Source organism: Lonchura striata, chromosome 27 (assembly GCF_050655825.1).
Source record: "Lonchura striata isolate lonStrDom1 chromosome 27, ASM5065582v1, whole genome shotgun sequence".
Classification (NCBI taxonomy): Eukaryota; Metazoa; Chordata; class Aves; order Passeriformes; family Estrildidae; genus Lonchura; species Lonchura striata.
In genome coordinates, this window is record NC_140729.1 from 10,499,276 (window position 1) to 10,519,822 (window position 20,547).

The window sequence follows — 20,547 nt, forward strand, 5'->3', positions numbered from 1 at the left end:
CCTAAGGGTGGAAACTGCTGATTTCCAGCTTCTTACACTGATTTTAACAATGACATTTCTATCTTTAAAAAGAATTTGGTTTAATCTAATCACTGTCTGTAGGAGAATGGCAGTTAAATACATTTATGTGCTGATCAGCTCCACTTAACACAATATTAGCATTATTTTAGTGCTGGAATGACAAATTTCAGCACAGCTGGGTTAATGGGAGAGCTGTTGTAGAAGCCCATTTTTCTCCAACATCCATTTAAAGTTCCTGGATGAAGGGCAATGCACAGGACAACTTGCATTTAGTTTCCCAAATACATAAATGTCATGGTTTCCCTCTTCAAAGCAATACCTGTAAATCAAAACATTCAGGAATGCATTCATGTTTTCCATCACTTTCCATTTTCCTAGCATCAAAAACTCCTGTCAGTGAATGGGATTAGCTGACCCTGTGCTGCAGAGGCACTGGGGGAATTCCTCATTAGCTGGGATTAGCTGCGGGTTGTGTGCCTTGGCAGGGGTCGGGTTTCTCTGCCCTGCCCGAGGAGCTGCTCGCTGTGAGCTAAGGCTGGAGCCAGCAGGAAAATCTCAAGCCTAAAAGTTCAGTTGCTTGGAAGATCCCACCCGTGGTGGGGTTTAAGAGCTCAGCTCCACCCGGGGTGTGGGAGCAGCTCCCGTGGGTTCTGGGGCTCTTTCTGAACATTAAAAGCAATTTCCAGCCATCCCAGCACCCACCCTGAATCCCTGCTGGGAGGTTTTAGCAGGGCTGAGGTGTCACAGGCACCTGTGGCTGTGTGGGTGGTGGTAGATAATGATCCTTTAACTGTGTGTGTAATAAAATCATGTGGGTTCACTGCCATTCTGTGGTGTAGGAAAGGGGAGGAGGAGGCTGTTGGTGTCACCTGAGCTGAGGACACCCAAACCTTCTCATTCCAATACTTCCTATCAGTTTTGTTTGGTTGTTTGTTTTGTTTTTTTTAATTCCAAACTCTTTGATCTGGGAACTTCAGTGCTTACATGTCTATTTGGGAATTTTGGACATTTTCAGCAAGAAATAGCTTGGGCATTTTAGAGCAATTATAGAGGTGACATCTCTCAATGCTGCATTCTGCAGCTGCTTTTGGGCACAAAGGCTTCACATTTGGGAATGTTTTGCCTGAGTTCACATTTCTTTGCATCACCCATGAAATCTTCATGAAGCTGTGTCTTTGAAAAGTTATTCCTGGTAGGAATTGTCTTACTTTGAGAATGTGGTTCGCAAATAAGTGTTTATACAGGGGAAAACTAACACGAGGCTGCTGTGAGCTGTAACATTTTTAGTGGAGTTAACAGGAGTTCAAGTCACGCTCCTACTGAGTCAGCTAGATTTGGGGTTTTTACAGTGCAGCTGAATTCCCAGTAGAAATTATGGGAAGCTGGATGAGGTGTTGATGCAGTGGCCACAGAAAGTTCATGTCTGCCTGCAAAGCAGTGTGTAGTGAGCCTGAGCTCCCCTGGGAATTTCCTGGCTGTCTCCACATTAGGGATGAGCATCTCCTGCCAGAGCCCAGGGGATCTGGGATCCAGTGAGTGCCTGGAGCAGCTGGGAGGCTCCAGTGGTCCCTTGCAGGAGCAGGTGTGTGAAATCTGGGTCATGTTTCTGCCCTTGGTGCCCAGCAGGAAGCAAAGGTGCTGTGCAGTAGCTCAGAGCTCAGTGCCCTCGTCCTTGGTGTGCCAAGGCAGGGAGCAGCTCCTGGGAGCTCTGGGTGTGGGCACAGCCTCCCTGCCAGTGCTGGGGCTCAGGGGAAGGGACCTGAGGAGCTCTTGGAGGAGAGGGGGTGGGTGTAGAGGGGAAGGATTGTATTTGCCCTTCCCATTTTACATCCTCATGACCCCTCGGGCTCTAGAAGATGTCTGGAGTGATCAGTGCAGGGCACTGAGGACTTCCTGGGTGCCCTTCACCTGAGATGACCCAGCTGTGGTCACCTCCCTGTGCTCTCACCATGCTGTGCCTCCCACCTGTGTGGGGTCCTCCCATGGGGGTGATCTGAACCCTGGGGGTGCTCAGGTGTCCCCAGGGAAGGTGCCCAAGGCCCATCCTGCTGCCAGGGGTCATTCCCAGGGTTTGTCCTGCCTGGCTGCCCACGCGCTGGGGTCGGGGAGTCGCTGCCCTGCTCTCCAGTGCTTTCTGTTCCCTGATCCCCACATGGGCTGAGCCACAGCCCTTGGGTTCCTTCCAGGATTCCTGGAGGGAAGGGGGAGTTCAAAGAGCAGTCAAAAGCAATCCCTGCAGAACTCCAGCAGAAAATCACTTGCCTGAGGATAATTTTATATTTTCCATTGCGCTTTGGGACCTGTCAGCCAGTTTTAATCATTAGTGTGCCCTGGATTCATCTTCCTTAGTTCTGGGCCTTACCCTGGAGCGTTGACTGGGGTACTGATGGAGCAGGAATTCACCCAGGGGGATCTCAGACTGCCCCAGGGACTGTGGCTCCTGGTGGTCCTCAGGAAAATCACATTCCCCCTGTCCCTTCCTCCTGCCCTAAGTGCTGCCCGTGTGCTCCATCCCTGCATTTCACTGCATGACTCAGGTGGCAGCAGTTTCTTTGGTTGGGGAAGTGGAGAGGTTTTGGTGTTGGATTTAGTGTCACCTGCATCTGTGTCACTGTAACACAGCAATGTGGCTGGGTGGGTGGAATTTATACATAAATTACATATGTAAATTGGGGAAAAATCCATGTATATACACAGATAGGCACCCATCCCAGAATCCTGGCGTGGCTTGGGTGGAAGGGATCTCAAAGCCCACCCAGTGCCACCCCTGCCATGGCAGGGACACCTCCCACTATCCCAGGCTACTACAAGCCTCCTCCAACCTGGCCTTGGGCACTGCCAGGGATCCAGGGGCAGCCACAGCTGCTCTGGGCACCCTGTGCCAGTGCCCAGAATATCTGCAAGAATTGGGGGAAAATATGTTTATAATTATGGAAAATGTAAGAAATTCTATGTATATACACCTATGCACAGAGGTGTAAAAAAAAAACTGGGAGAAATCTGTGCCCTCAGATTTCAAACCAGGTGAAACGTGCCCAGGCTGCCCAGGCTTCCATTCCAAGCCCAACTTGCTTGGGGAAGCACATCCCAGAACACCTCAGTGGTTCCCTCAGCACGTGGGGACACAACTGGGATTAAAGCTTTTTCTGCTGAATTCTGAGCAAAGCAGGAGCCTGGGAAGGGAGAAGTGAGGTCACACCTCGGTGGGGTCACACCTCAGTGGGGTCACCAGAGGCTGCTCATTCCTTGGGGTGGGTGTAGGAAAACCCAAAGCTGAGCTGGGGCTGGGGGAGACACCTCAGGGCATTCAGAAAAGCCTTTTTTAGGGGGGAAGAAAGAGCACTTTTGCTGCTTGCCTGGCATTCAAAGCTTCAGCCACAGAGCTGGAGCTGCTCCAGTGTGGGGAGGAGGCGTTGTTCCTGACACCCTGCCCTGCAGAAGTCACTGTCTGGTCAATCCTCCCCAGAACTGCAGCGATCTGGGGAGGTTGGATCTGTTTGGTACAAACTGAAGAACTCACAGATGTTTTTTCCTGGTGTTTGCTCTTTGCTCCAGGGGTGGCAAACAGAGCTTCTGCAAACGCAGAGAAGTGTGAGGGTGGAACTGCTGCCATTATGTCAGAGATGCTGTTTGAGGGATGTTCTGGAGATGAGCAGTGATTTTGTTATTTAGTCTGAACACAGAGGAGATGGAGACAAACACTCCGTAAATACCCATTTTCAGCCCACTGTGAGAGAGCAGGAGCATTTGGTACATTTTTGGTTCTGTCTGTACACAAAGCCAGAGGAGATTCCACTTGGGGTGATTTTGATTGTTTAGGAAAAAAATGCTCAACTCAGTGATGAGCCTGGTCTGGAACACAAATAATTTGATTAAAATAGATTCAAGATTTTTTTATTTTATTTTTTTTTCCACTGAGGTGGAGAGACAAACCTTTGACTCAGGCCCAGGAATCAGGTTATCAGGAGTTAAACCTTCCATTTGTTATATAAAGATGTTTTTTCCTATCAAAACTGCACTGATTTTAATCCGTTTAAGATTGTTCCTTTCTTTTAAAGCTGTTTACCTTTCTCTGGTAGAAACCTTGATTAACTAATGAGATTCAGGGAGCTAAACCAGGAACATCTTCTGTAGCCAGGGGCAGTTGGGAGGGGACCATGGGGATATTAATAATGGGATTTTGGGACAAAGGAAGGAGGAGGAGCTCAAATGGTTCAGGAGAACAGGAGCATGGCTCCCAAAGCCTCTCCCTGAGGAAATAACCAAGTCCTGGGGCAGAGCCTGCCCTCAGAGGAGGGGTGGCATCCCTGGCATCACAATCTGTCACTTAAGCTTTGAGGAGATCCCTGAACTGATGGGGTCTCCATCATTTTTACTCAGAACCCATTTTTAGGCAAGTTCTGCTGGGTTTTGTGGCGAGCTTGAACCCCCAGGTAGCAGCTTTTAAGCACCAAGTGCTTGACTCTGGAGAAGGGCAGTGGCAAAGGGAAAACATTTTCCTTATACAAAATAAATGGGGAAATAAACAAACTGGAAAGATTGGCCTAATTCTCTTGGCTTGTCTTTGTGACTTCAAAAAAATTTCTAGGCTTCAGCTTAGATTTCCTTTTGATTGATGGTGTTTGTAAAGTTGGACAGGGCTTGGAGCCACCTGGGACAGAGGAAAGTGTCCCTGCCGTGGCAGGGGTGGCACTGGCTGATCCTTAAGGTCCCTTCAGCCCAAACCATTCCATGATTCCCCAGTAATCAGCTCTGGTCATTCCTCTGTCGACCTCACAGTTGTAACTTGGGTTGAGAAGTGAGTTCTCCTTGGGAAAACAAATGAAAGATTTGCTGTTTTGAGTGACTCCACGGCATGGATGGGTGGAATTACAGCACCCTGCTGAGACTGCCTCTAGTTTAATTCTTTTACATCCTGGAAAACTCTTGTTGCAACTGAGTTTTTCCAAACACTTGTCCTGTGGGAAGGGGACTCATTAAGGAACTTAGAAGAGGATTGTTCCCTTCCTTAAAACTGATCTTCCCACTGCTGCTGCTGCTCATCCTCCATCTCTGAGTTGGTCCCTGGCCAGGGAAGCCTCCCCAGCTCACATTCCTATGGAAAAGTACTTTTTGTTACACTTCTCAATGTGTTCCTGACATGGAAAAAAATATTTGTCTCCCTCATTGTTGAATTAAGCCCTTTTCTGACCCAGAGATAGGGTAACTGAGAGGCATTTTAAAAACTTTTATTCTATTTTCAGTGTTATGTGAAGGGTGAGACAATGCAGATGTTATAATTTACACTATTACAATCAAAAGGTAACTATTTTTAAATTACAATTCATTATAAATGTTTCTTAGTTTATCAGATTTTGCTACACCATGCTGTAAATGCCTTAAAGCAATAATCTAAAATTACCCCTCGTGAATCTTATTATAATGCATCTTTCATATTTCTATTTCCCTGAAGTATCTTCTGTTCTTTGCAAGGCCATCCTTTGAAACTTGTTTTTAGTTCCATTTCTCTCTCAGCAATGTCTGTCCTGTTCCAGGGCATTTCTAAGTCAGCATTTCTTATCTCAAAGTTTACACACAGATACATACTATGTAAACCTTCTTTCAGACTTTAAGAATTTTCTACGAATTTATTTCCCACACCTCATTTCCCACAAATCCAGCTGTCCTGGATTTGTGATATTGAGAACACGGTGAGCTCAAGGGAGGGGCTTGGGCTCATCAGGCTGATGAGTTTGTGTGAATCCTTTATTTGAGTCCCAGCCTCTGCATCTAAAAGTCAATTCTTGTGTCTGATAACACAAATAGTAACAATTAATTGTGTTTCATGGCCTTCCTTTGAGTCCAGAGAGGTTTATTGGTCAGTGTTCCTCCCCTAATCTGCCTGTGCCCTGCTACCATTGTGTGCCAGCAGCAATTTTGTTCAAAACCCTCTGGAAACTGGATTCAGTTTTATTCCTTTTTATCCTTTATTCCAGCAGCCCTGTGTAACTTTGGTGCTTTCCCTTCTCTGAGCAGCTCCTGGGTGCTAAAGCTCCACGTGCAGGGCTGTCCTGGGAGGGAGCTCTCAGTAAAACTGAAGTTCTTGGGGCTTGAGGAGATTGATATTCCCATGGTGTCACTTGGGGTTTCCTGGAGTTGTTTTGTGTTCAGGAAATCTTCCCCAGGGCACTTCAAAATCATAGATTACTTGGGGAATTTGGACCCAGGTTTCCTCAGTACCCTAATTCCTGGGAAATAGATCTTCAGTGACCCAAAAATCCTCTTCAGTGACCACTGGTGCTCTCCAGCCCATCACCCCAGTGTGATATTGTACAAATGATGTTTGTTCTCACTGAACATTTGCAGAGATCCTTGAGTTTCCCAGTTCATTCCCTGTCTCCAGCTAAAGGATCTGCTGGGTTAAACTGGTGAATCCTTTCCATGCTTGGACAAGCTAAAGTACTAGGGTAAAACTGGATTTTTGTGGTCTTGGTGAAAAAAACAGCATTGAGACTGTCAGAAGAGGTGAGACAATCCTAGAGTAGAAAATTCAAAGCCATCCTCCTCCTCCTGCTCCTCCCTCAGGGCTTCAGAAGCCTCAGACCCCTAAATATGAGCATTTTATTTTTAGAGCCCTCAGCATTTTCTGTGCCATTTTATGAGGCTCTGTCCAGCTCCCTGCTCTCCTTGAGACATTTATGATCAGAAAGCAATTAAGGTAATCACCCCTGAGGATCTGGAATTCCTGCATCCTACATCCCACAGCCACCCTTCCCAATCCAGCTTCCTTTTTGGTGCTGGGAACTGGGGATTTCCTTCAGCACAGGCACTGATGTGGGAATAGGAAAATGGAAGTTTCTCATATTTCAAACCTCTTCCTTTTCTGGTTCTAGGCTCTGTTCAGTGTACTCATTATCACAAATTATTATTTTCAGTCTTGAGCTGCAGCACTTGGTGCTCATTCAACACTTGGAAAGTTTGACACGAATCCACACTTTTTTCTTTTCCTGGAAGTGTTCAAAAACCCCGTGTGGGTGTGGCACTGGGGTGATGAAAGGCTGCTGGATTGACAGTTGGACTCGATGATCTAAAAGGTCTTTTCCACTTTAATGATTCATGATTCCATGAGCCATCACCCTAACCCTGTTAAAACCTGACAGAAGCAGGAGGCATCTTCTAAGAAGTGTTGGATGGTACAAACATAGCCCCACATCCTCTGCAGCATCCCAAAATCAGAGAATCCCAGAATGGTTTGGGTTGGAAGGGGCTTTAAAGCCCATCCAGTGCCACCCCTGCCATGGGCAGGGACATCTGCCACTGTCCCAGGCTGCTCCAATCCAGCCTTGGGCACTGCCAGGGCTCCAGGGGCACCACAGCTGCTCTGGGCACCCTGTGCCAGGGTCTGCCCACCCTGCCAGGGAACAATTCCCAATTCCCAATGTCCCATCCATCCCTGCCCTCTGGCAGTGGGAGCCATTCCCTGGAAATCCTCTCTGTGTTTCCTGTAGCTCCCTCAGGCCCTGCAAGGCCACAGTGGGGTCACCCCCCTCTCCTCTCCAGGTGGGCACCCGCAGCTCTCCCAGCCTTTCCCCAGCAGAGCTGCTCCATCCCTGGGGTCATCCTGGAGCCTCCCTGGGCCGGCTCCAGCAGCTCCAGGTCCCTCCTGTGCCGGGCCCTGCCGGTGGGGTGTCACCTGGGCAGGGCAGAGGGACAGTCGCTGTCCCCTGGTGCCCGGGCTGTGGGCTCAGCCCTGGACAGGGTTTCTGGGCAGGGCTGTCACTGTTGGGATGGCCTCCATACACAGAGTGTCAGCATAGGATTTCAGAGAGCTTCAGCCCATGCAGAGCAACACCCTGTCACATCAGAAGGCTTCAGGCATCTGTTTTTCTTGTTCTTTAGCCCAGCCTTTGATCCCCTCCTGTTCCTGCAGTGCCCCTGCGTGCCCTCTGTCCCTGTGTGGTGGCTCAGCACACCTGGGCACTCCATGGCCCCTCGCTGCCAGTGCTGCTCAGCTGCTCCTCACAGCTGGGGCCCTGGGCATGAGGCTGTGCCAGCGCCACTGCCAGGCGCCCCAAGCTGTGCCCAGCTGTGCCCCGTGTGTGCCTGCCCCGCCGAGGGTGTCCATGGTGCCGAGCTCAGTTCCTTCTCCCGGCCTCTCCCAGCCGGCGCAGATGGTCCTGCCCGGGCTGCCCTGCCCGGGCTCTGCTCCAGGCTGGCACAGCCCGGCTGCCCCGGCACAGGGCCGGGCACGGGGCAGCCCAGAGCTCAGCCTGCACCTTCTGGGCTGCCTGGGCGAGGGGTTGGGCTTCCTGCCGTGTGCCCAGCTGGGAGGGCAGAGCTGGGAGCAGCTCCTGGCAGGGAGAACCCCCCGACTGCAGCCCGGCTGTGCAGCCCTGAGCTGCTGCTGCAAACAGCCCCTGGGGAGCCACAATGGGCACGGGTGGGTTTTGGTGGCAGCACAGAGCTCCCAGCCTCTGCAGCTCTGCTGAGTTCAGTGCTCAGCCCCTGTGCAGCTCTGCTGAGTTCAGTGTGCTCAGCCCCTGTGCAGCTCTGCAGAGTTCAGTGCTCAGCCCCTGTGCAGCTCTGCTGAGTTCAGTGTGCTCAGCCCCTGTGCAGCTCTGCTGAGTTCAGTGCTCAGCCCCTGTGCAGCTCTGCAGAGTTCAGTGCTCAGCCCCTGTGCAGCTCTGCAGAGTTCAGTGCTCAGCCCCTGTGCAGCTTCTGCTGCATTCAGTGCTCAGCCCCTGTGCAGCTCTGCTGAGTTCAGTGCTCAGCCCCTGTGCAGCTCTGCTGAGTTCAGTGTGCTCAGCCCCTGTGCAGCTCTGCTGAGTTCAGTGCTCAGCTCCTGTGCAGCTCTGCTGCATTCAGTGCTCAGCCCCTGTGCAGCTCTGCTGAGTTCAGTGCTCAGCTCCTGTGCAGCTCTGCTGCATTCAGTGCTCAGCTCCTGTGCAGCTCTGCTGCATTCAGTGCTCAGCTCCTGTGCAGCTCTGCTGAGTTCAGTGTGCTCAGCCCCTGTGCAGCTCTGCTGCATTCAGTGCTCAGCCCCTGTGCAGCTCTGCTGCATTCAGTGCTCAGCCCCTGTGCAGCTCTGCTGAGTTCAGTGCTCAGCCCCTGTGCAGCTCTGCTGAGTTCAGTGCTCAGCTCCTGTGCAGCTCTGCAGAGTTCAGTGCTCAGCCCCTGTGCAGCTCTGCTGAGTTCAGTGTGCTCAGCTCCTGTGCAGCTCTGCTGAGTTCAGTGCTCAGCCCCTGTGCAGCTCTGCTGAGTTCAGTGTGCTCAGCTCCTGTGCAGCTCTGCAGAGTTCAGTGCTCAGCCCCTGTGCAGCTCTGCTGAGTTCAGTGTGCTCAGCTCCTGTGCAGCTCTGCTGAGTTCAGTGCTCAGCCCCTGTGCAGCTCTGCTGAGTTCAGTGTGCTCAGCTCCTGTGCAGCTCTGCAGAGTTCAGTGCTCAGCCCCTGTGCAGCTCTGCTGAGTTCAGTGCTCAGCCCCTGTGCTCCCACTGCTGGATCCCACTCCAGGCTGCTCCGTGCCCTCCCTGGGCTGTGGTGGGGCTGGGCTGGGCTGGCAGCACCCGGAGCTGCTCACAAAGCTTCAGGCACAGGAAATGCCTCGTGGGTGATGCTGAAACTTCAGCAGGAGTTGTGCAGCCCCTTCGTTCTCAGTGAGACACTCCAGGCTGGTTTCCCACCTTGGCTCTCATTATTCCCAATAAAGGTCTTGGTGTGCTCCATGGGCCAGAGCCTGCGCCAAGCTTAGGAAAAGCTTTGCCTTTTACTGCACTCCTTCATTTTTGGGAGAGCTCTCAGTATCAGTCCCAAAGAGGTTTCTGTAAAAATGAGGACAGCAATGGTTTTCAAGGCCTCAATATTTTTAGGGACATGGAAATTTAATAAAATAAAGAGGATCAGTAGGTTGGTCATGTTTGAAACAATAAGGAAAAATGCATTTTTCTCTTTAATATTCAAGGGAATATTCAATGTTGATATTGATTAATATATTAGATATTTGATCCAGCCACTTTTTACATTCTTACATAAAGCAAAGTATCATAAAAATACACATTAACAAAGCTTTCCTGTTCTTTTGCTCTGTGGCATCTTCATCAGAGCCAAAACTGCTCTTTTCGGCTTCCTTTCCTCCCATTTTCCTCTGGCTCCACTCATTGCATCTCCTGAGCTCAGATTTGAGTTGTTCTCTGAAAGGTATTTCTGTGACTGCTCTGTCAGGATTCACTGGGATCCCAGAAAATTATTCTATTTAATGATTTCAGTCTATTTAGTGACTCCAATTAGTGATTTTTCACATAACTCAAATGTTATGCTTAGAGTGGAGGTTTGGATTTGGGTTTTTTCAGGATGTTTGGAGGATCTCACTGATAAAATCTGAATGTGCTGAAGACCCCGAGCTTGGGGCTTGGCATTTTTGGAAAGGTCTGAGGCCCTTTTTAATCTGGTACTAAATATTTGGCAAAAATATCGTCTCCCAGCAATTCCTTCTGAAGCTGAGGTCAAATAAATTGGAATTTAAACATGGCTGTATTGGAAAAACAAGGCAAAACCATTTATTACTTGATTGATTTTAGAGCTTTTATTTTGGTTTTTGCAACAGATACAGAACTGAATCTGTAAGCTAAAAGTTAAAGCTCATGCTGTAAAGCAGGCTGGAAAAAAATCCTGTTTCTGGTGTAAAACTGAAGTAGATCAACTCAATCCACTGAGCCTGGAGTGTTGCTCTCAATAGAAATCCTCCTACACCAGGTTGTCATTTTTTACCCAAATTTCTGAGTGTGTTTGATCTATGGCTTTCCTCTTTCCCCTTTGCTCTGCCAGATTCCTAAATTAAGCAGTGTTGGGTTTTTGAAATAATATAAGAAAGATTTGCATAAGTGCATTTATGGTAATTTTGTGGTGAGTTTTAATGTGTTGGCTTCATTTCAGCCCTTCAGATCCTTAAATCACTTTTGATTAGCTGTTGCTTAAACATTGCTTTTTTCCCCCTTTTGAAAACAGATGCATTGGGGATGAGCCGAGGCAAATTTCTTGTAAATCTGTTTTGTTGCTGGAGTCAGGCTGAGAGCCTTTGCTCTTGCCCAGAGCTGGGGAGCTGGGTGTAATAATTTATTATCCAAATGGGATGTTTTAGTGCTGAATTAAGTGAGAGGAAAAAAAAAAACAAAACAGAGGGGAGTGCTGGTGTGGAAAACCCAATTTTTTCCCTGGATAAAGAAGGTTTTCACAGTGAGAGTGGGGAGAACCTGGCACAGGGTGCCCAGAGCAGCTGTGGTGCCCCTGGAGGCCTGGAAGTGCCCAAGGCCAGGTTGGAGGGGGCTTGGAGCAGCCTGGGCCAGTGGGAAGTGTCCCTGCCATGGCAGGGGCGGCACTGGATGGACTTTAAGGTCCCTTCCCATCCTGGGATTCTGGGATAAATCCCACTCAGAGGAGGCAGCTGGAGTTTGGGCTCCTGTCCCCACCAGATGTGGTGGCAGGATCCTGATGGTGCTGCTGTCCCACTCCCAGGATCCCAGGAAAGCTCTGGGAATTGTGTCATTCCCAGTTTCTGTGCCATGCTGGGCTCTGAGCTGTGGGATCCCTTCGAGGTGCTTTAAAAAAAAAAAAATAAACTTGTGGTGGAAAATGTCACCTTAAAGGATCTGGCCTGGAAAAGTGCTGAGGCACCAGGCTGAGGGCAGGGCAGGGCTGGGAGTGATCCCAGTGCCAGCCTGGGCTGCCTGAACACCAGGGGCTTCCTGTGGGATTCCTGCCTTTTCCTGAGGATCCATGTGGGATTGCTGCCTTTTCCTGGGGGTCCCTGTGGGATTCCTGCCTTTTCCTGAGGATCCATGTGGGATTCCTTCCTTTTCCTGGGGATCCCTTCCTTTTCCTGGGGATCCCTTCCTTTTCCTGGGGGTCCCTGTGGGATTCCTGCCTTTTGCTGCAGTTCCATGTGGGATTCCTGCTTTTCCTGGGGATCCCTGTGGGATTCCTGCCTTTTCCTGGGGGTCCCTGTGGGATTCCTGCCTTTTCCTGGGGATCCCTGTGGGATTCTTGCCTTTTCCTGGGGATCCCTGTGGGATTCCTGCCTTTTCCTGGGGATCCCTGTGGGATTCCTGCCTTTTCCTGGGGATCCCTGTGGGATTCCTGCCTTTTCCTGGGGATCCTTGTGGGGTCCCTGCAATCAGAGAGGTTCCCAGCCTCTCCAGGATGCTCAGCCCTCAGCTCCTCCTCAGGGGAGAACAATGAGCCATTTTCTCCATGCCACACTCACTGGGTTGATAAATAGTTAGCAAAAGGAGCTTTGTGGGGGTCACAAAATCCCAGAATATCCTGAGCTGGACCCAGGAGGATCACCAGCTCCTCAGGGTTTGTTGCCCATGCAGGCACAGGGAGAAGTTTATTTGAGGGTCCCTCAAGTAGCTTTCACTATAGATTTCATCCCATTTCAATCCATCCTTTCCGTCAAGGATTTCATCTGGGAGCTGCAGTGCTGAGAAACCAAAATTAGGAAAAGTTCAAAGAGCACCTGTGCTTCCACATTCAGATCCATCCAGCCTGGGCTCTGCCTCGGAGGTGGATGAGTTTTTGTGTTGTCGCTGGCCTTGTTTCCTTCCCACTAGTAGGAAATGCTGGGGTGGAAGGAGATCTGGATATGCACCAGTGTGGAGATGTTCCAGAGAACTCCTGAAATGCTCCAGATTTCCAGCAGCATCATTTTCTCAATGCCCATCTCTGCTTGTGTCCCTGAGGGCCAGCACTGAGCTGCTCCCAGGCTCTTCCAGCCAAGGCTTGGAAGCAAAGTGCTGCTTTGGTTTTCAGGGCAGGAGTGAAGGATTTAAATGTGGATGTCAAACAGCAACATCTGACAGTGACAGCGTGTCTTGGTCTGAACAGCCAGGTGTCTGCTGAGGAAGGCAGGAGCCTCCCTTCAAATGGAAAAAGTAAGCCCCCTCCCTCTGAATTATTATAATTGTGAATTTAAGGGGCTCTCAGGTGAAGATTCCTGAGTAGGAATAACAGTTCTTTATTAGGAAAAATAAAAATACAGTAATACAAAACCACAGTGAGAGAGTCAGAGCAGGCCCTGTCCCCCTGTGTGTCAGGGAGGTGGCTGAGCCCCATCCCAGGGGGGCTCAGCCCTCCTGCAGTGCCAGCTGTGCTTCTGCTGGAGCAGGATCCTGCACAAGGGGGGAGTTTTCCTCTGGAGCTCCAGGGCTGGGGGAGATGGGCCTGGGCTCCTCTGGGAATGCAGGGGGAAGAAAGCTGCTCCTCTGGGAATGCAGGGAGAAGAAAGCTGCTCCTCTGGGAATGCAGGGGGAAGAAAGCTGCTCCTCTGGGAATGCAGGGGGCAAAGGCTGCTGTGCTGGTCCCAGGTCAGATTGGATCCAGGTGGGAATGCTTGGCTCCTCCCCTGGGCAGAGCATCTCCCCATGGATGATGGAATTTTCTCAGCCATGCAGGGACACTCAGTGGCCATGAACAGCAGAGATCTCCTGGAGGGAGGATTGGTTGTGGAAGAGATAAAGAAAACTGCCCAAAGAGCAGCAGGGACCTGCCCCAGCTCTGACAGATGGCCATGGATACACACCCAGCCACATCTTGCATTTCCAACCTAAGACACAGGAGCTGTGTCTCCTTGCTGCTCCCTTTGTTCCCCCTTCTGTCCCCCCCAGGCTCCTACTCCAGCTGAGCTGTGTCAGCACCGTGCAGGGCTGGGGGGCAGGGACCACCCAAAGGTGGGACCAGAGCAGCGGGGGATGGGATGGGGGTCCTGCTCTGGAGCCAGTGGGATCCTGTGCCAAACGGAGCATTTGATCCAGGAGTGCAGGGGAAAGGGAAGGGGCAGGGGATGGGCTTTGGGAATGGGGCATTGTCCTACTGGGGCGGAGTGGCCACAGTCTGGGGCTGTCTGTGCTGCTGGCACCCTGCTGCCCTTCACCAGCCCTCCCTTGGCTTTGGCCTCCCAGCACACAAAGCCACAGGCATCCTCCCTCTCCCATCTCTGTCCCAGCACAGAAAGTTGGAGGGGATGGGAGCACACTCCCATCTCCCCACACAGCACACGATGCTCCCCAGAGCTCCAAAGGGCCCTTCCCTTCCCTTCCCTTCCCTTCCCTTCCCTTCCCTTCCCTTCCCTTCCCTTCCCTTCCCTTCCCTTCCCTTCCCTTCCCTTCCCTTCCCTTCCCTTCCCTTCCCCCACTGTAGGAGTGGGCAGGCAGTCACTGGAGTGGGTGCTTTGAGGTTGATTTCTTCAGCACAAAAGTCCTGAGAGGTGGGCAAAGGAATCTGAAAGGAAAGAGGATAATGCTCTGATGCCATTAAACCCCTGGGCCTTAAAATCCCAACCTGCATTTCCCCATTGTCCTCGTGCTGCCTCTGAACACCCAGTTCCATACTGGGGGCCCAGTAGCTGCTCCGTGTGGTGCTGCTGGTGCTCCCAGGAGTACACAGCTGCTTTCAGGAGGCTGCCACACATTTTCCCTGGAATTCTGCCCACCTCGCTGCTGTTCCATCGGTTCTTTCCTTCCCCAGTATTTCCCTCGGTTAAGGGCCCCGGTGACTGACAGCAAACAAAAAACAACAACAAAAAAAGCTCCATCGTGATCATATTTACTGGTGACCTACTTAAAATGCTCTTCCCTCCTGCTTTGGTGTGTGCTGCAGTGCTGCTGGCTCGAGTCTCCAGGGAATTGCTGCTGGAATGATAATGAATGCACAACGTGGCCCCTCGCTTGTTTAACTGGAGTCTCTCAAAGACATGGTTTATTTTTTATTGCATCATTTAGACTTCCTTTTTCTCCCCCACTTGTGATGTATTATTCCCATTTTTGGTCTCCCTGCTTCATGCTCTGACTGCAGGCAGAGCTATTGTTTGAAGTGATACCATTAAATCATGGTGATGCCTTTATCTTTTGATAATTTTTCTGTTTGTTTTTCAGGAAAATTAGGCTTTTAGCTCTCTCCTGCAGAGTCTGAGCTATGTTGTCAAAGGCTTGTGTTGAGCATAATTTTTTTTTTTTTTTTCTGGTGAAAATACAGTAGGAGAGGTGATTATTTATTTAACAAACGCTTTACACCTGCTTTGGTCCATTTTTGTAGGGCTGTTGTAAATGGGTTTGCAGGATGGGAAGTCATCAGCATTTTGCATATTCATAGGATCATGGAATGGTTAGGGAGGGAAGGGAATTTAAAGCCCATCCATTCCCACCTCCTGCCGTTGCAGGGACACCTTCAACATCCCAGGGTGTTTCTTGGGCACTGCCAGGGATCCAGGGGCACCACAGCTGCTCTGGGTTCCCTGTTCCAGGACCTCTCACCCTGCCAGGGAACAATTCCCAATTCCCAATCTCCCATCCATCCCTGCCCTCTGGCAGTGGGAGCCATTCCCTGGGTCCTGTCCCTCCATCCCTTGTCCCCAGTCCCTCTCCAGCTCTCCTGGAGCCCCTTTGGTCCCTGCAAGGGCTCTGAGCTCTCCCTGGAGCCTCCTCCAGGTGAGCACCCCCAGCTCTCCCAGTGTGCCTCCAGAGCAGAGGGGCTCCTTGGAGCATATTTGTGGTCACTCCAACTTTCTAATTGCACCTCTCAAGTCTTCCTGGTTTTTCTCTTTACCCAGTGCCCTGCACTGCTGTGGTTGGGGCTGCGTTTGCTGTAATTTGTGAATTTAGGATTGAGTGTGTCCATGGCATGGTAAATTAATCCTACTTTTGCAAAGAATATTATGCCCCATCCCTGGAAGTGTCCAAGGCCAGGCTGGATGGGGCTTGGAGCAACCTGGGACAATGGAAGGTGTCCTGTGCCAGGGGATGGCACTGGGTGGGCTTCAAGGTTCCTCCCAACCCAAACCATTCCATGGTTCTGTAATTCCATGAATATCAGGATGTAGGAATCCACTGAACCCATGGATGAGGGATCACACCTGAAATGTTCTTTTCTGGTGGCTGTGAATCCTTCTGGGTTCATACCCCAGTCACGCTGTGTTTCCATGCCAGCCTGAATTCCCTGGCCTCGAATCCAAACAGAATTCCTAAGCACATGGATAAAGATGCAGAAAATAAACTCTGCCTCTTGTCTTCTGCATTTGCTGGCACCCAAGAACTGTGTTATTAGAGCAAAGCCCTGGGCTTAGGTGTAAATAACAAACTCAGGTTCTTGAAGTCCATAGGATCACAGACTCAGGTTGGAAGAGCCCTCCAAGATGTGACTCCACTGCCAAGGCCACCACTGACCCCTGTCCCCAAGTGCCAAACCCACAGGGCTTTTAAAGTCCTCCATGGATGGGGACTCCAGACCTGCCCTGGGCAGCCTGTTCAGATAATTCTTCAGATAATTCAGATAATTCCTGTTTTCTCAGCAAATACTCTTGCACTGGAGGTCATTTTCACAGGCTGGCTGGGGGATGGGAGGTGCTGAGGGAACATTTGCCACCCTCTCCCAGCCAGCTCTGGAGTTACTGGCTGTGCTCCCTTCCCAGGGCAGGACTTTGCTCTGTGCTGTCCCCACAGAGGTGACAGTAATCATGGAGGAGGCAGGACAAGAGGGAGTCACCTCCACTGTAAAACCACTCAGGATCTGTGGAAATTCATCCAGTCTCTGACTCCAAATGAGGCTGTCAGGAGTGTTTAGTTCTCTAAGCCGTGAGGAGGAGCTGGTCAGGAGCACAAACGTGGGAACAGCTCGGTGCTGCTTTGGGAGGAGGAGCTCAATCCTCCTGTCCCCTCAGTCCATGGCCACGGTGTCCCCTCCAGCTGGGATTACTCCCAGGTAGTGGCTGAGCTTTGTAAAGTGAGTTTGGAGCCTTTGGAGTGGCTGTTGCTGCCTCCCTGGGGAAACTGGGATGTGTGTGCTGTTCTCAGGCATGACAGTCCTCACCCCTCATCCCTCCCAAACCACAGAAAGAAACTGGGATTGACTGGAAGAGCTGCCAGAGACGTTCTTGCCACAGAATGCAGCTCACCGGGAGGAAGTTGGGATTACAGAGAGGAATAGTGTCTGTCCAGGTCTGTGTCCATGGGAGCTTGTCTGGGAGCAGTAAATGGAATATTTAGAAGACACAGAGCAAGCAGGGGAAGGAAACCACAACAGTGTTGTTCTCCAGAGAATCTTTGTCACAGTCAGTGGATTTTAATGCCACCATCTCCACATGTCCCAGCTATCCATGAGCTCCAGTGGCTGATTCCACCTCACAAAGCACCCAGAGCCTGTTCCTCAGTTTCAGACATTGATCAGGGCTTGTGTCTTGTCTCCTCATCTGCTTTCATTTCAGTCATCCACCAGAGCCCGTGGTATAAATTAATATTCCCAGGCCACAGGGTGCCTTGCATAAAGCATTTTTACATCCAAATGGCACCATACATCCTGTAACAGAGCTGTGATTCATGGGCTGTTACATGGCAAAGCTGAGGTGAAGCCAGCTGACTAATTTATACTGAGTAATTAGATTCTGAATTAAATGCACAGAAGATTATTCCTTTTTTCCCTTTGTGCTTTTCCTTGTGTGAACTTAGAGGAGCTGATACTGGTGAAGGAAAGGTTTCCATTCTGCATCACCCCAGCCTGGTATCTGCTGGCAGCCTGAAGGGCAGTTTTGGGGGATTTTCAGGGATGGCTCCACCCTGTGCCACCCTCCTGGGACTGTTCACGGGCCAGGCTCCCTTCCAGAAATCCCAGTGTGCAGCCAGCCCTGGGGGCCCTTCCTTCAGCCTGTGTTTGTGCCTGCAGGGATGGGGCACTCTGACAGTGATGTTTCCTTGATGTGCAGGTAGGGAACAGCCAAGCAATGAATAACCCCATCTGTGCTGATCATGGGTCAGGGAATGGCTTGGGTGGGAAGGGACCTCAGAACCCTTCCAGTGCCACCCCTGCCATGGGCAGGGATATCTTCCACTACCCCAGGGGGATCCAAGCCTGGTCCAGCCTGGCCTTGGGCACTTGCAGGGATGGGGCAGCCACAGCTGCTCTGGCAGCCTCTCCTTAGACCCCCTCAGTCCCCCCGGCCCATCCCCTGGCACAGGAGTCGTTCCTTCGCTCCTGTCCTCACCGAGATGGGCACGGATTTGCAGAAGCTGAGCTACGGATCCAGCAGGATCTGGGCTGCCACCCCCTCCATGCCATGGGGACAGGTCCCCCAGGTGCTGGTGACCACCCCTGCTTGTGTCCAGCTCCTGCCTGGGGGCTCCAGCCAGCCCCGGCCCCACAGAGCTGCTGGAAGCTGAGCCTGGCCAAGGGCTGGCTCCCAGTCCTGCTGCATCCCCAGGGATGGAGGGGCTGGGCTCTCCCTGGGTCCTTCTCCAGCCTGCAGGGTGGGACTGCAGGGACTTCCACGGGGTCCTGCAGGGGGACATTTCCAACTGCCATCTCCAAGCCCCCGGCCCAGGCTCCCCAGCCAGCCCTGCTATTTTTAGTTTGGTTTCCCAGGGAAACAGGGCTTTATGTGGCTGCTGTATCCTCAGGTTTGACAGTGAGGGAGAGAGGTAGTAAAGATCACTCTCTGTGAGACTTTTTTTGTGAAAATGGCTCATTTTGATTAAAGAGACAAGCCCTGAAATCTTCAGCCAGCCAGGGGGTTTCAGCATCCACAGCCCTTGGGCAGTCACTGCCTTGCTGCTTCCTCAGCCCTCCAAGAATTATCCCACATAGAAAAGGAAAGGGTGCTGAGGAACAAGGCAGTGATTTTTTTTGGTTATTTATTTTTTGGGAAAGCACAGTGTAGTCCTTCCTCCACTCAAGAGTATCTCCTGGGATGCTCTTTATGGAAGCATAAAAGATGCTTCTGTGGAGCCTCCAGCCATGTGCAGGATCCAGCAGCATCTGCTGAGTGAATCCTTTGCCTTTTTTTAATGTGGAAAAGATGAAATCAAAGCTTCTTTGGTGCTGGAACCCAGTGGCCCTGGGCTGCTGCAAACTCTCCAGCCCCACACACACACTTGGTCTTGGTGTTCATATCCAAACTCAGGTGGTGACATTTCCTTCCCAGGAACTTGTGAAGAGAATAAAAAGGGTGATTAAAACACTTATAGGTTTGTGACCTCAAAGACCAGCACATGTTGTGTTTTGCCTTGCTCAGCATCAGCTGGAGAGTGAGACAGGACAGGATCCTGTTTTGCAGAGCCAGGGAACATAAAGTGCATCCCCACAGCAGGCATGACTTGTGTGAAGTGGGGGTTTAAGTAGCCTGAACCAGGGGAGGTGATTTTTAGATCCCTTGTGGTGTATCAGGAATCTGCCCAGGGCTGCAGGTGGGACCTGCAGGAGCCTCCTGCCCTTCTGCAGTGACAGCTGGGGACAAGGGGTATCCCCAGGGTCTCTGTGTTCAGGACCTTCGTTCCACCATCCACCTTCAAACCAGAACAGGACATGTCTCCAGCAGCAGGTCCCACCTTGGGGCAGGTAGGATAGGGGTGCCAGTTCCCAGAGCCTTCATCCCTGCCTGGGTTTGCCTGAGTTGTGCACTTGCAGTGTCAGGGACGTGTTTGCCCAGCTGCTTCTCAGGGCTGGGTTTGGCTGAGGCTGGAATTAATTTGCTTTATAATAAGGAATTCTGTGAAGACTTTTGAATGTTCATAGTCCTCTTGTGCCTCACTGACAGCTCCACTGGTGCTGTATCCTGCACGTTGGCCAGGAGAGTCCTGAACAAGAGAAAGGAGCAGGGTGAGGATGAGCTTGGAAGGGGAAGAAAACACAGCCTGGGGGAGCGTGAGCTTAGCAGGAAGCTCAGCTGGGGCAGCCCTCACACCTGAGTGACTCAGGGGGTGCTGCTGTGGCTCACACCCCCCTGCAGCAGGAGGTGTTGGGATGTGTCACCTCACAGTGACAGTGACAGGATCTCCCACTGCTGGGAGGGACCTGAGGAGCTGCAGGGGGTTCAGTGCTGCTGGCTCCCCTCTGCTGGAGGCTTCAGCCTGAGGAGCCTCACCACAGAACGATAAAATCATCAGCGTTGGAAAAACCCTCTGAGACTGAGTGCAGCCAAGGCCACCACTGACCTCTGTCCCCAAATGCCACATCCACACAGCTTTTAAACCCCTCCAGGGATGGGGACTCCACCACTGCCCTGGGAAGTTGTGTCAGGGCTGGCCAACCCTTTCCATGAACAAATTTTCCCCAAATCCACCCTGAGCCTGCCCTGGCCCAGCCTGGGGCCGTTCCCTCTCCTCCTGTCCCTGTTCCTGGAGCAGAGCCCGACCCCCCGGCTGTCCCCTCCTGGCAGGAGCTGTGAGAGCCACAAGGGCCCTGAGCCTCCTTTGCTCCAGAACAACCAAGGCAGCACTCCCAGCCTGAGCAGCCCCAGCAGCCAGACAGGCTTGTTCAGTGCCAGCTTCGGGAGCCTGTGGCACATGGGAGGAGTGGTGTCACTGGGTCCCAGTGTGACAGACCTTGGTGACACACTGAGGTGAGCAAGGCTGGCTCACCACTGTTATTCCTGTCTAGGCTGTGGCCACATTATTTACTTTGAATAAATTAGAAGTGCCTTTGTATTCATGAAATCTGAGGCACCCGCTGTGATTGATGGCTTTGAGGTTACACCCCAGACTGTTCCACCTCCTTTAAAAGCACTGCCAGGCCC

General features: G+C 51.3%; 1 protein-coding gene and 1 long non-coding RNA gene across 4 annotated transcripts in view; one reads left to right on the forward strand and one right to left on the reverse strand.

Annotated features, from left to right (window-relative positions):
• The window catches only part of MYO1D (myosin ID), a 192,665-nt gene that overhangs the window by 135,008 nt on the left and 37,110 nt on the right, over positions 1 to 20,547 (forward strand). The gene's annotated exons all lie outside the window — the stretch shown is intronic.
• On the reverse strand, positions 12,993 to 15,466 carry LOC146765231 (uncharacterized). Its single transcript, XR_014950230.1, has 2 exons — positions 14,331 to 15,466; positions 12,993 to 13,477 (listed from the first exon to the last, which is right to left on the reverse strand). It is a non-coding gene; the product is annotated as an uncharacterized LOC146765231 (long non-coding RNA).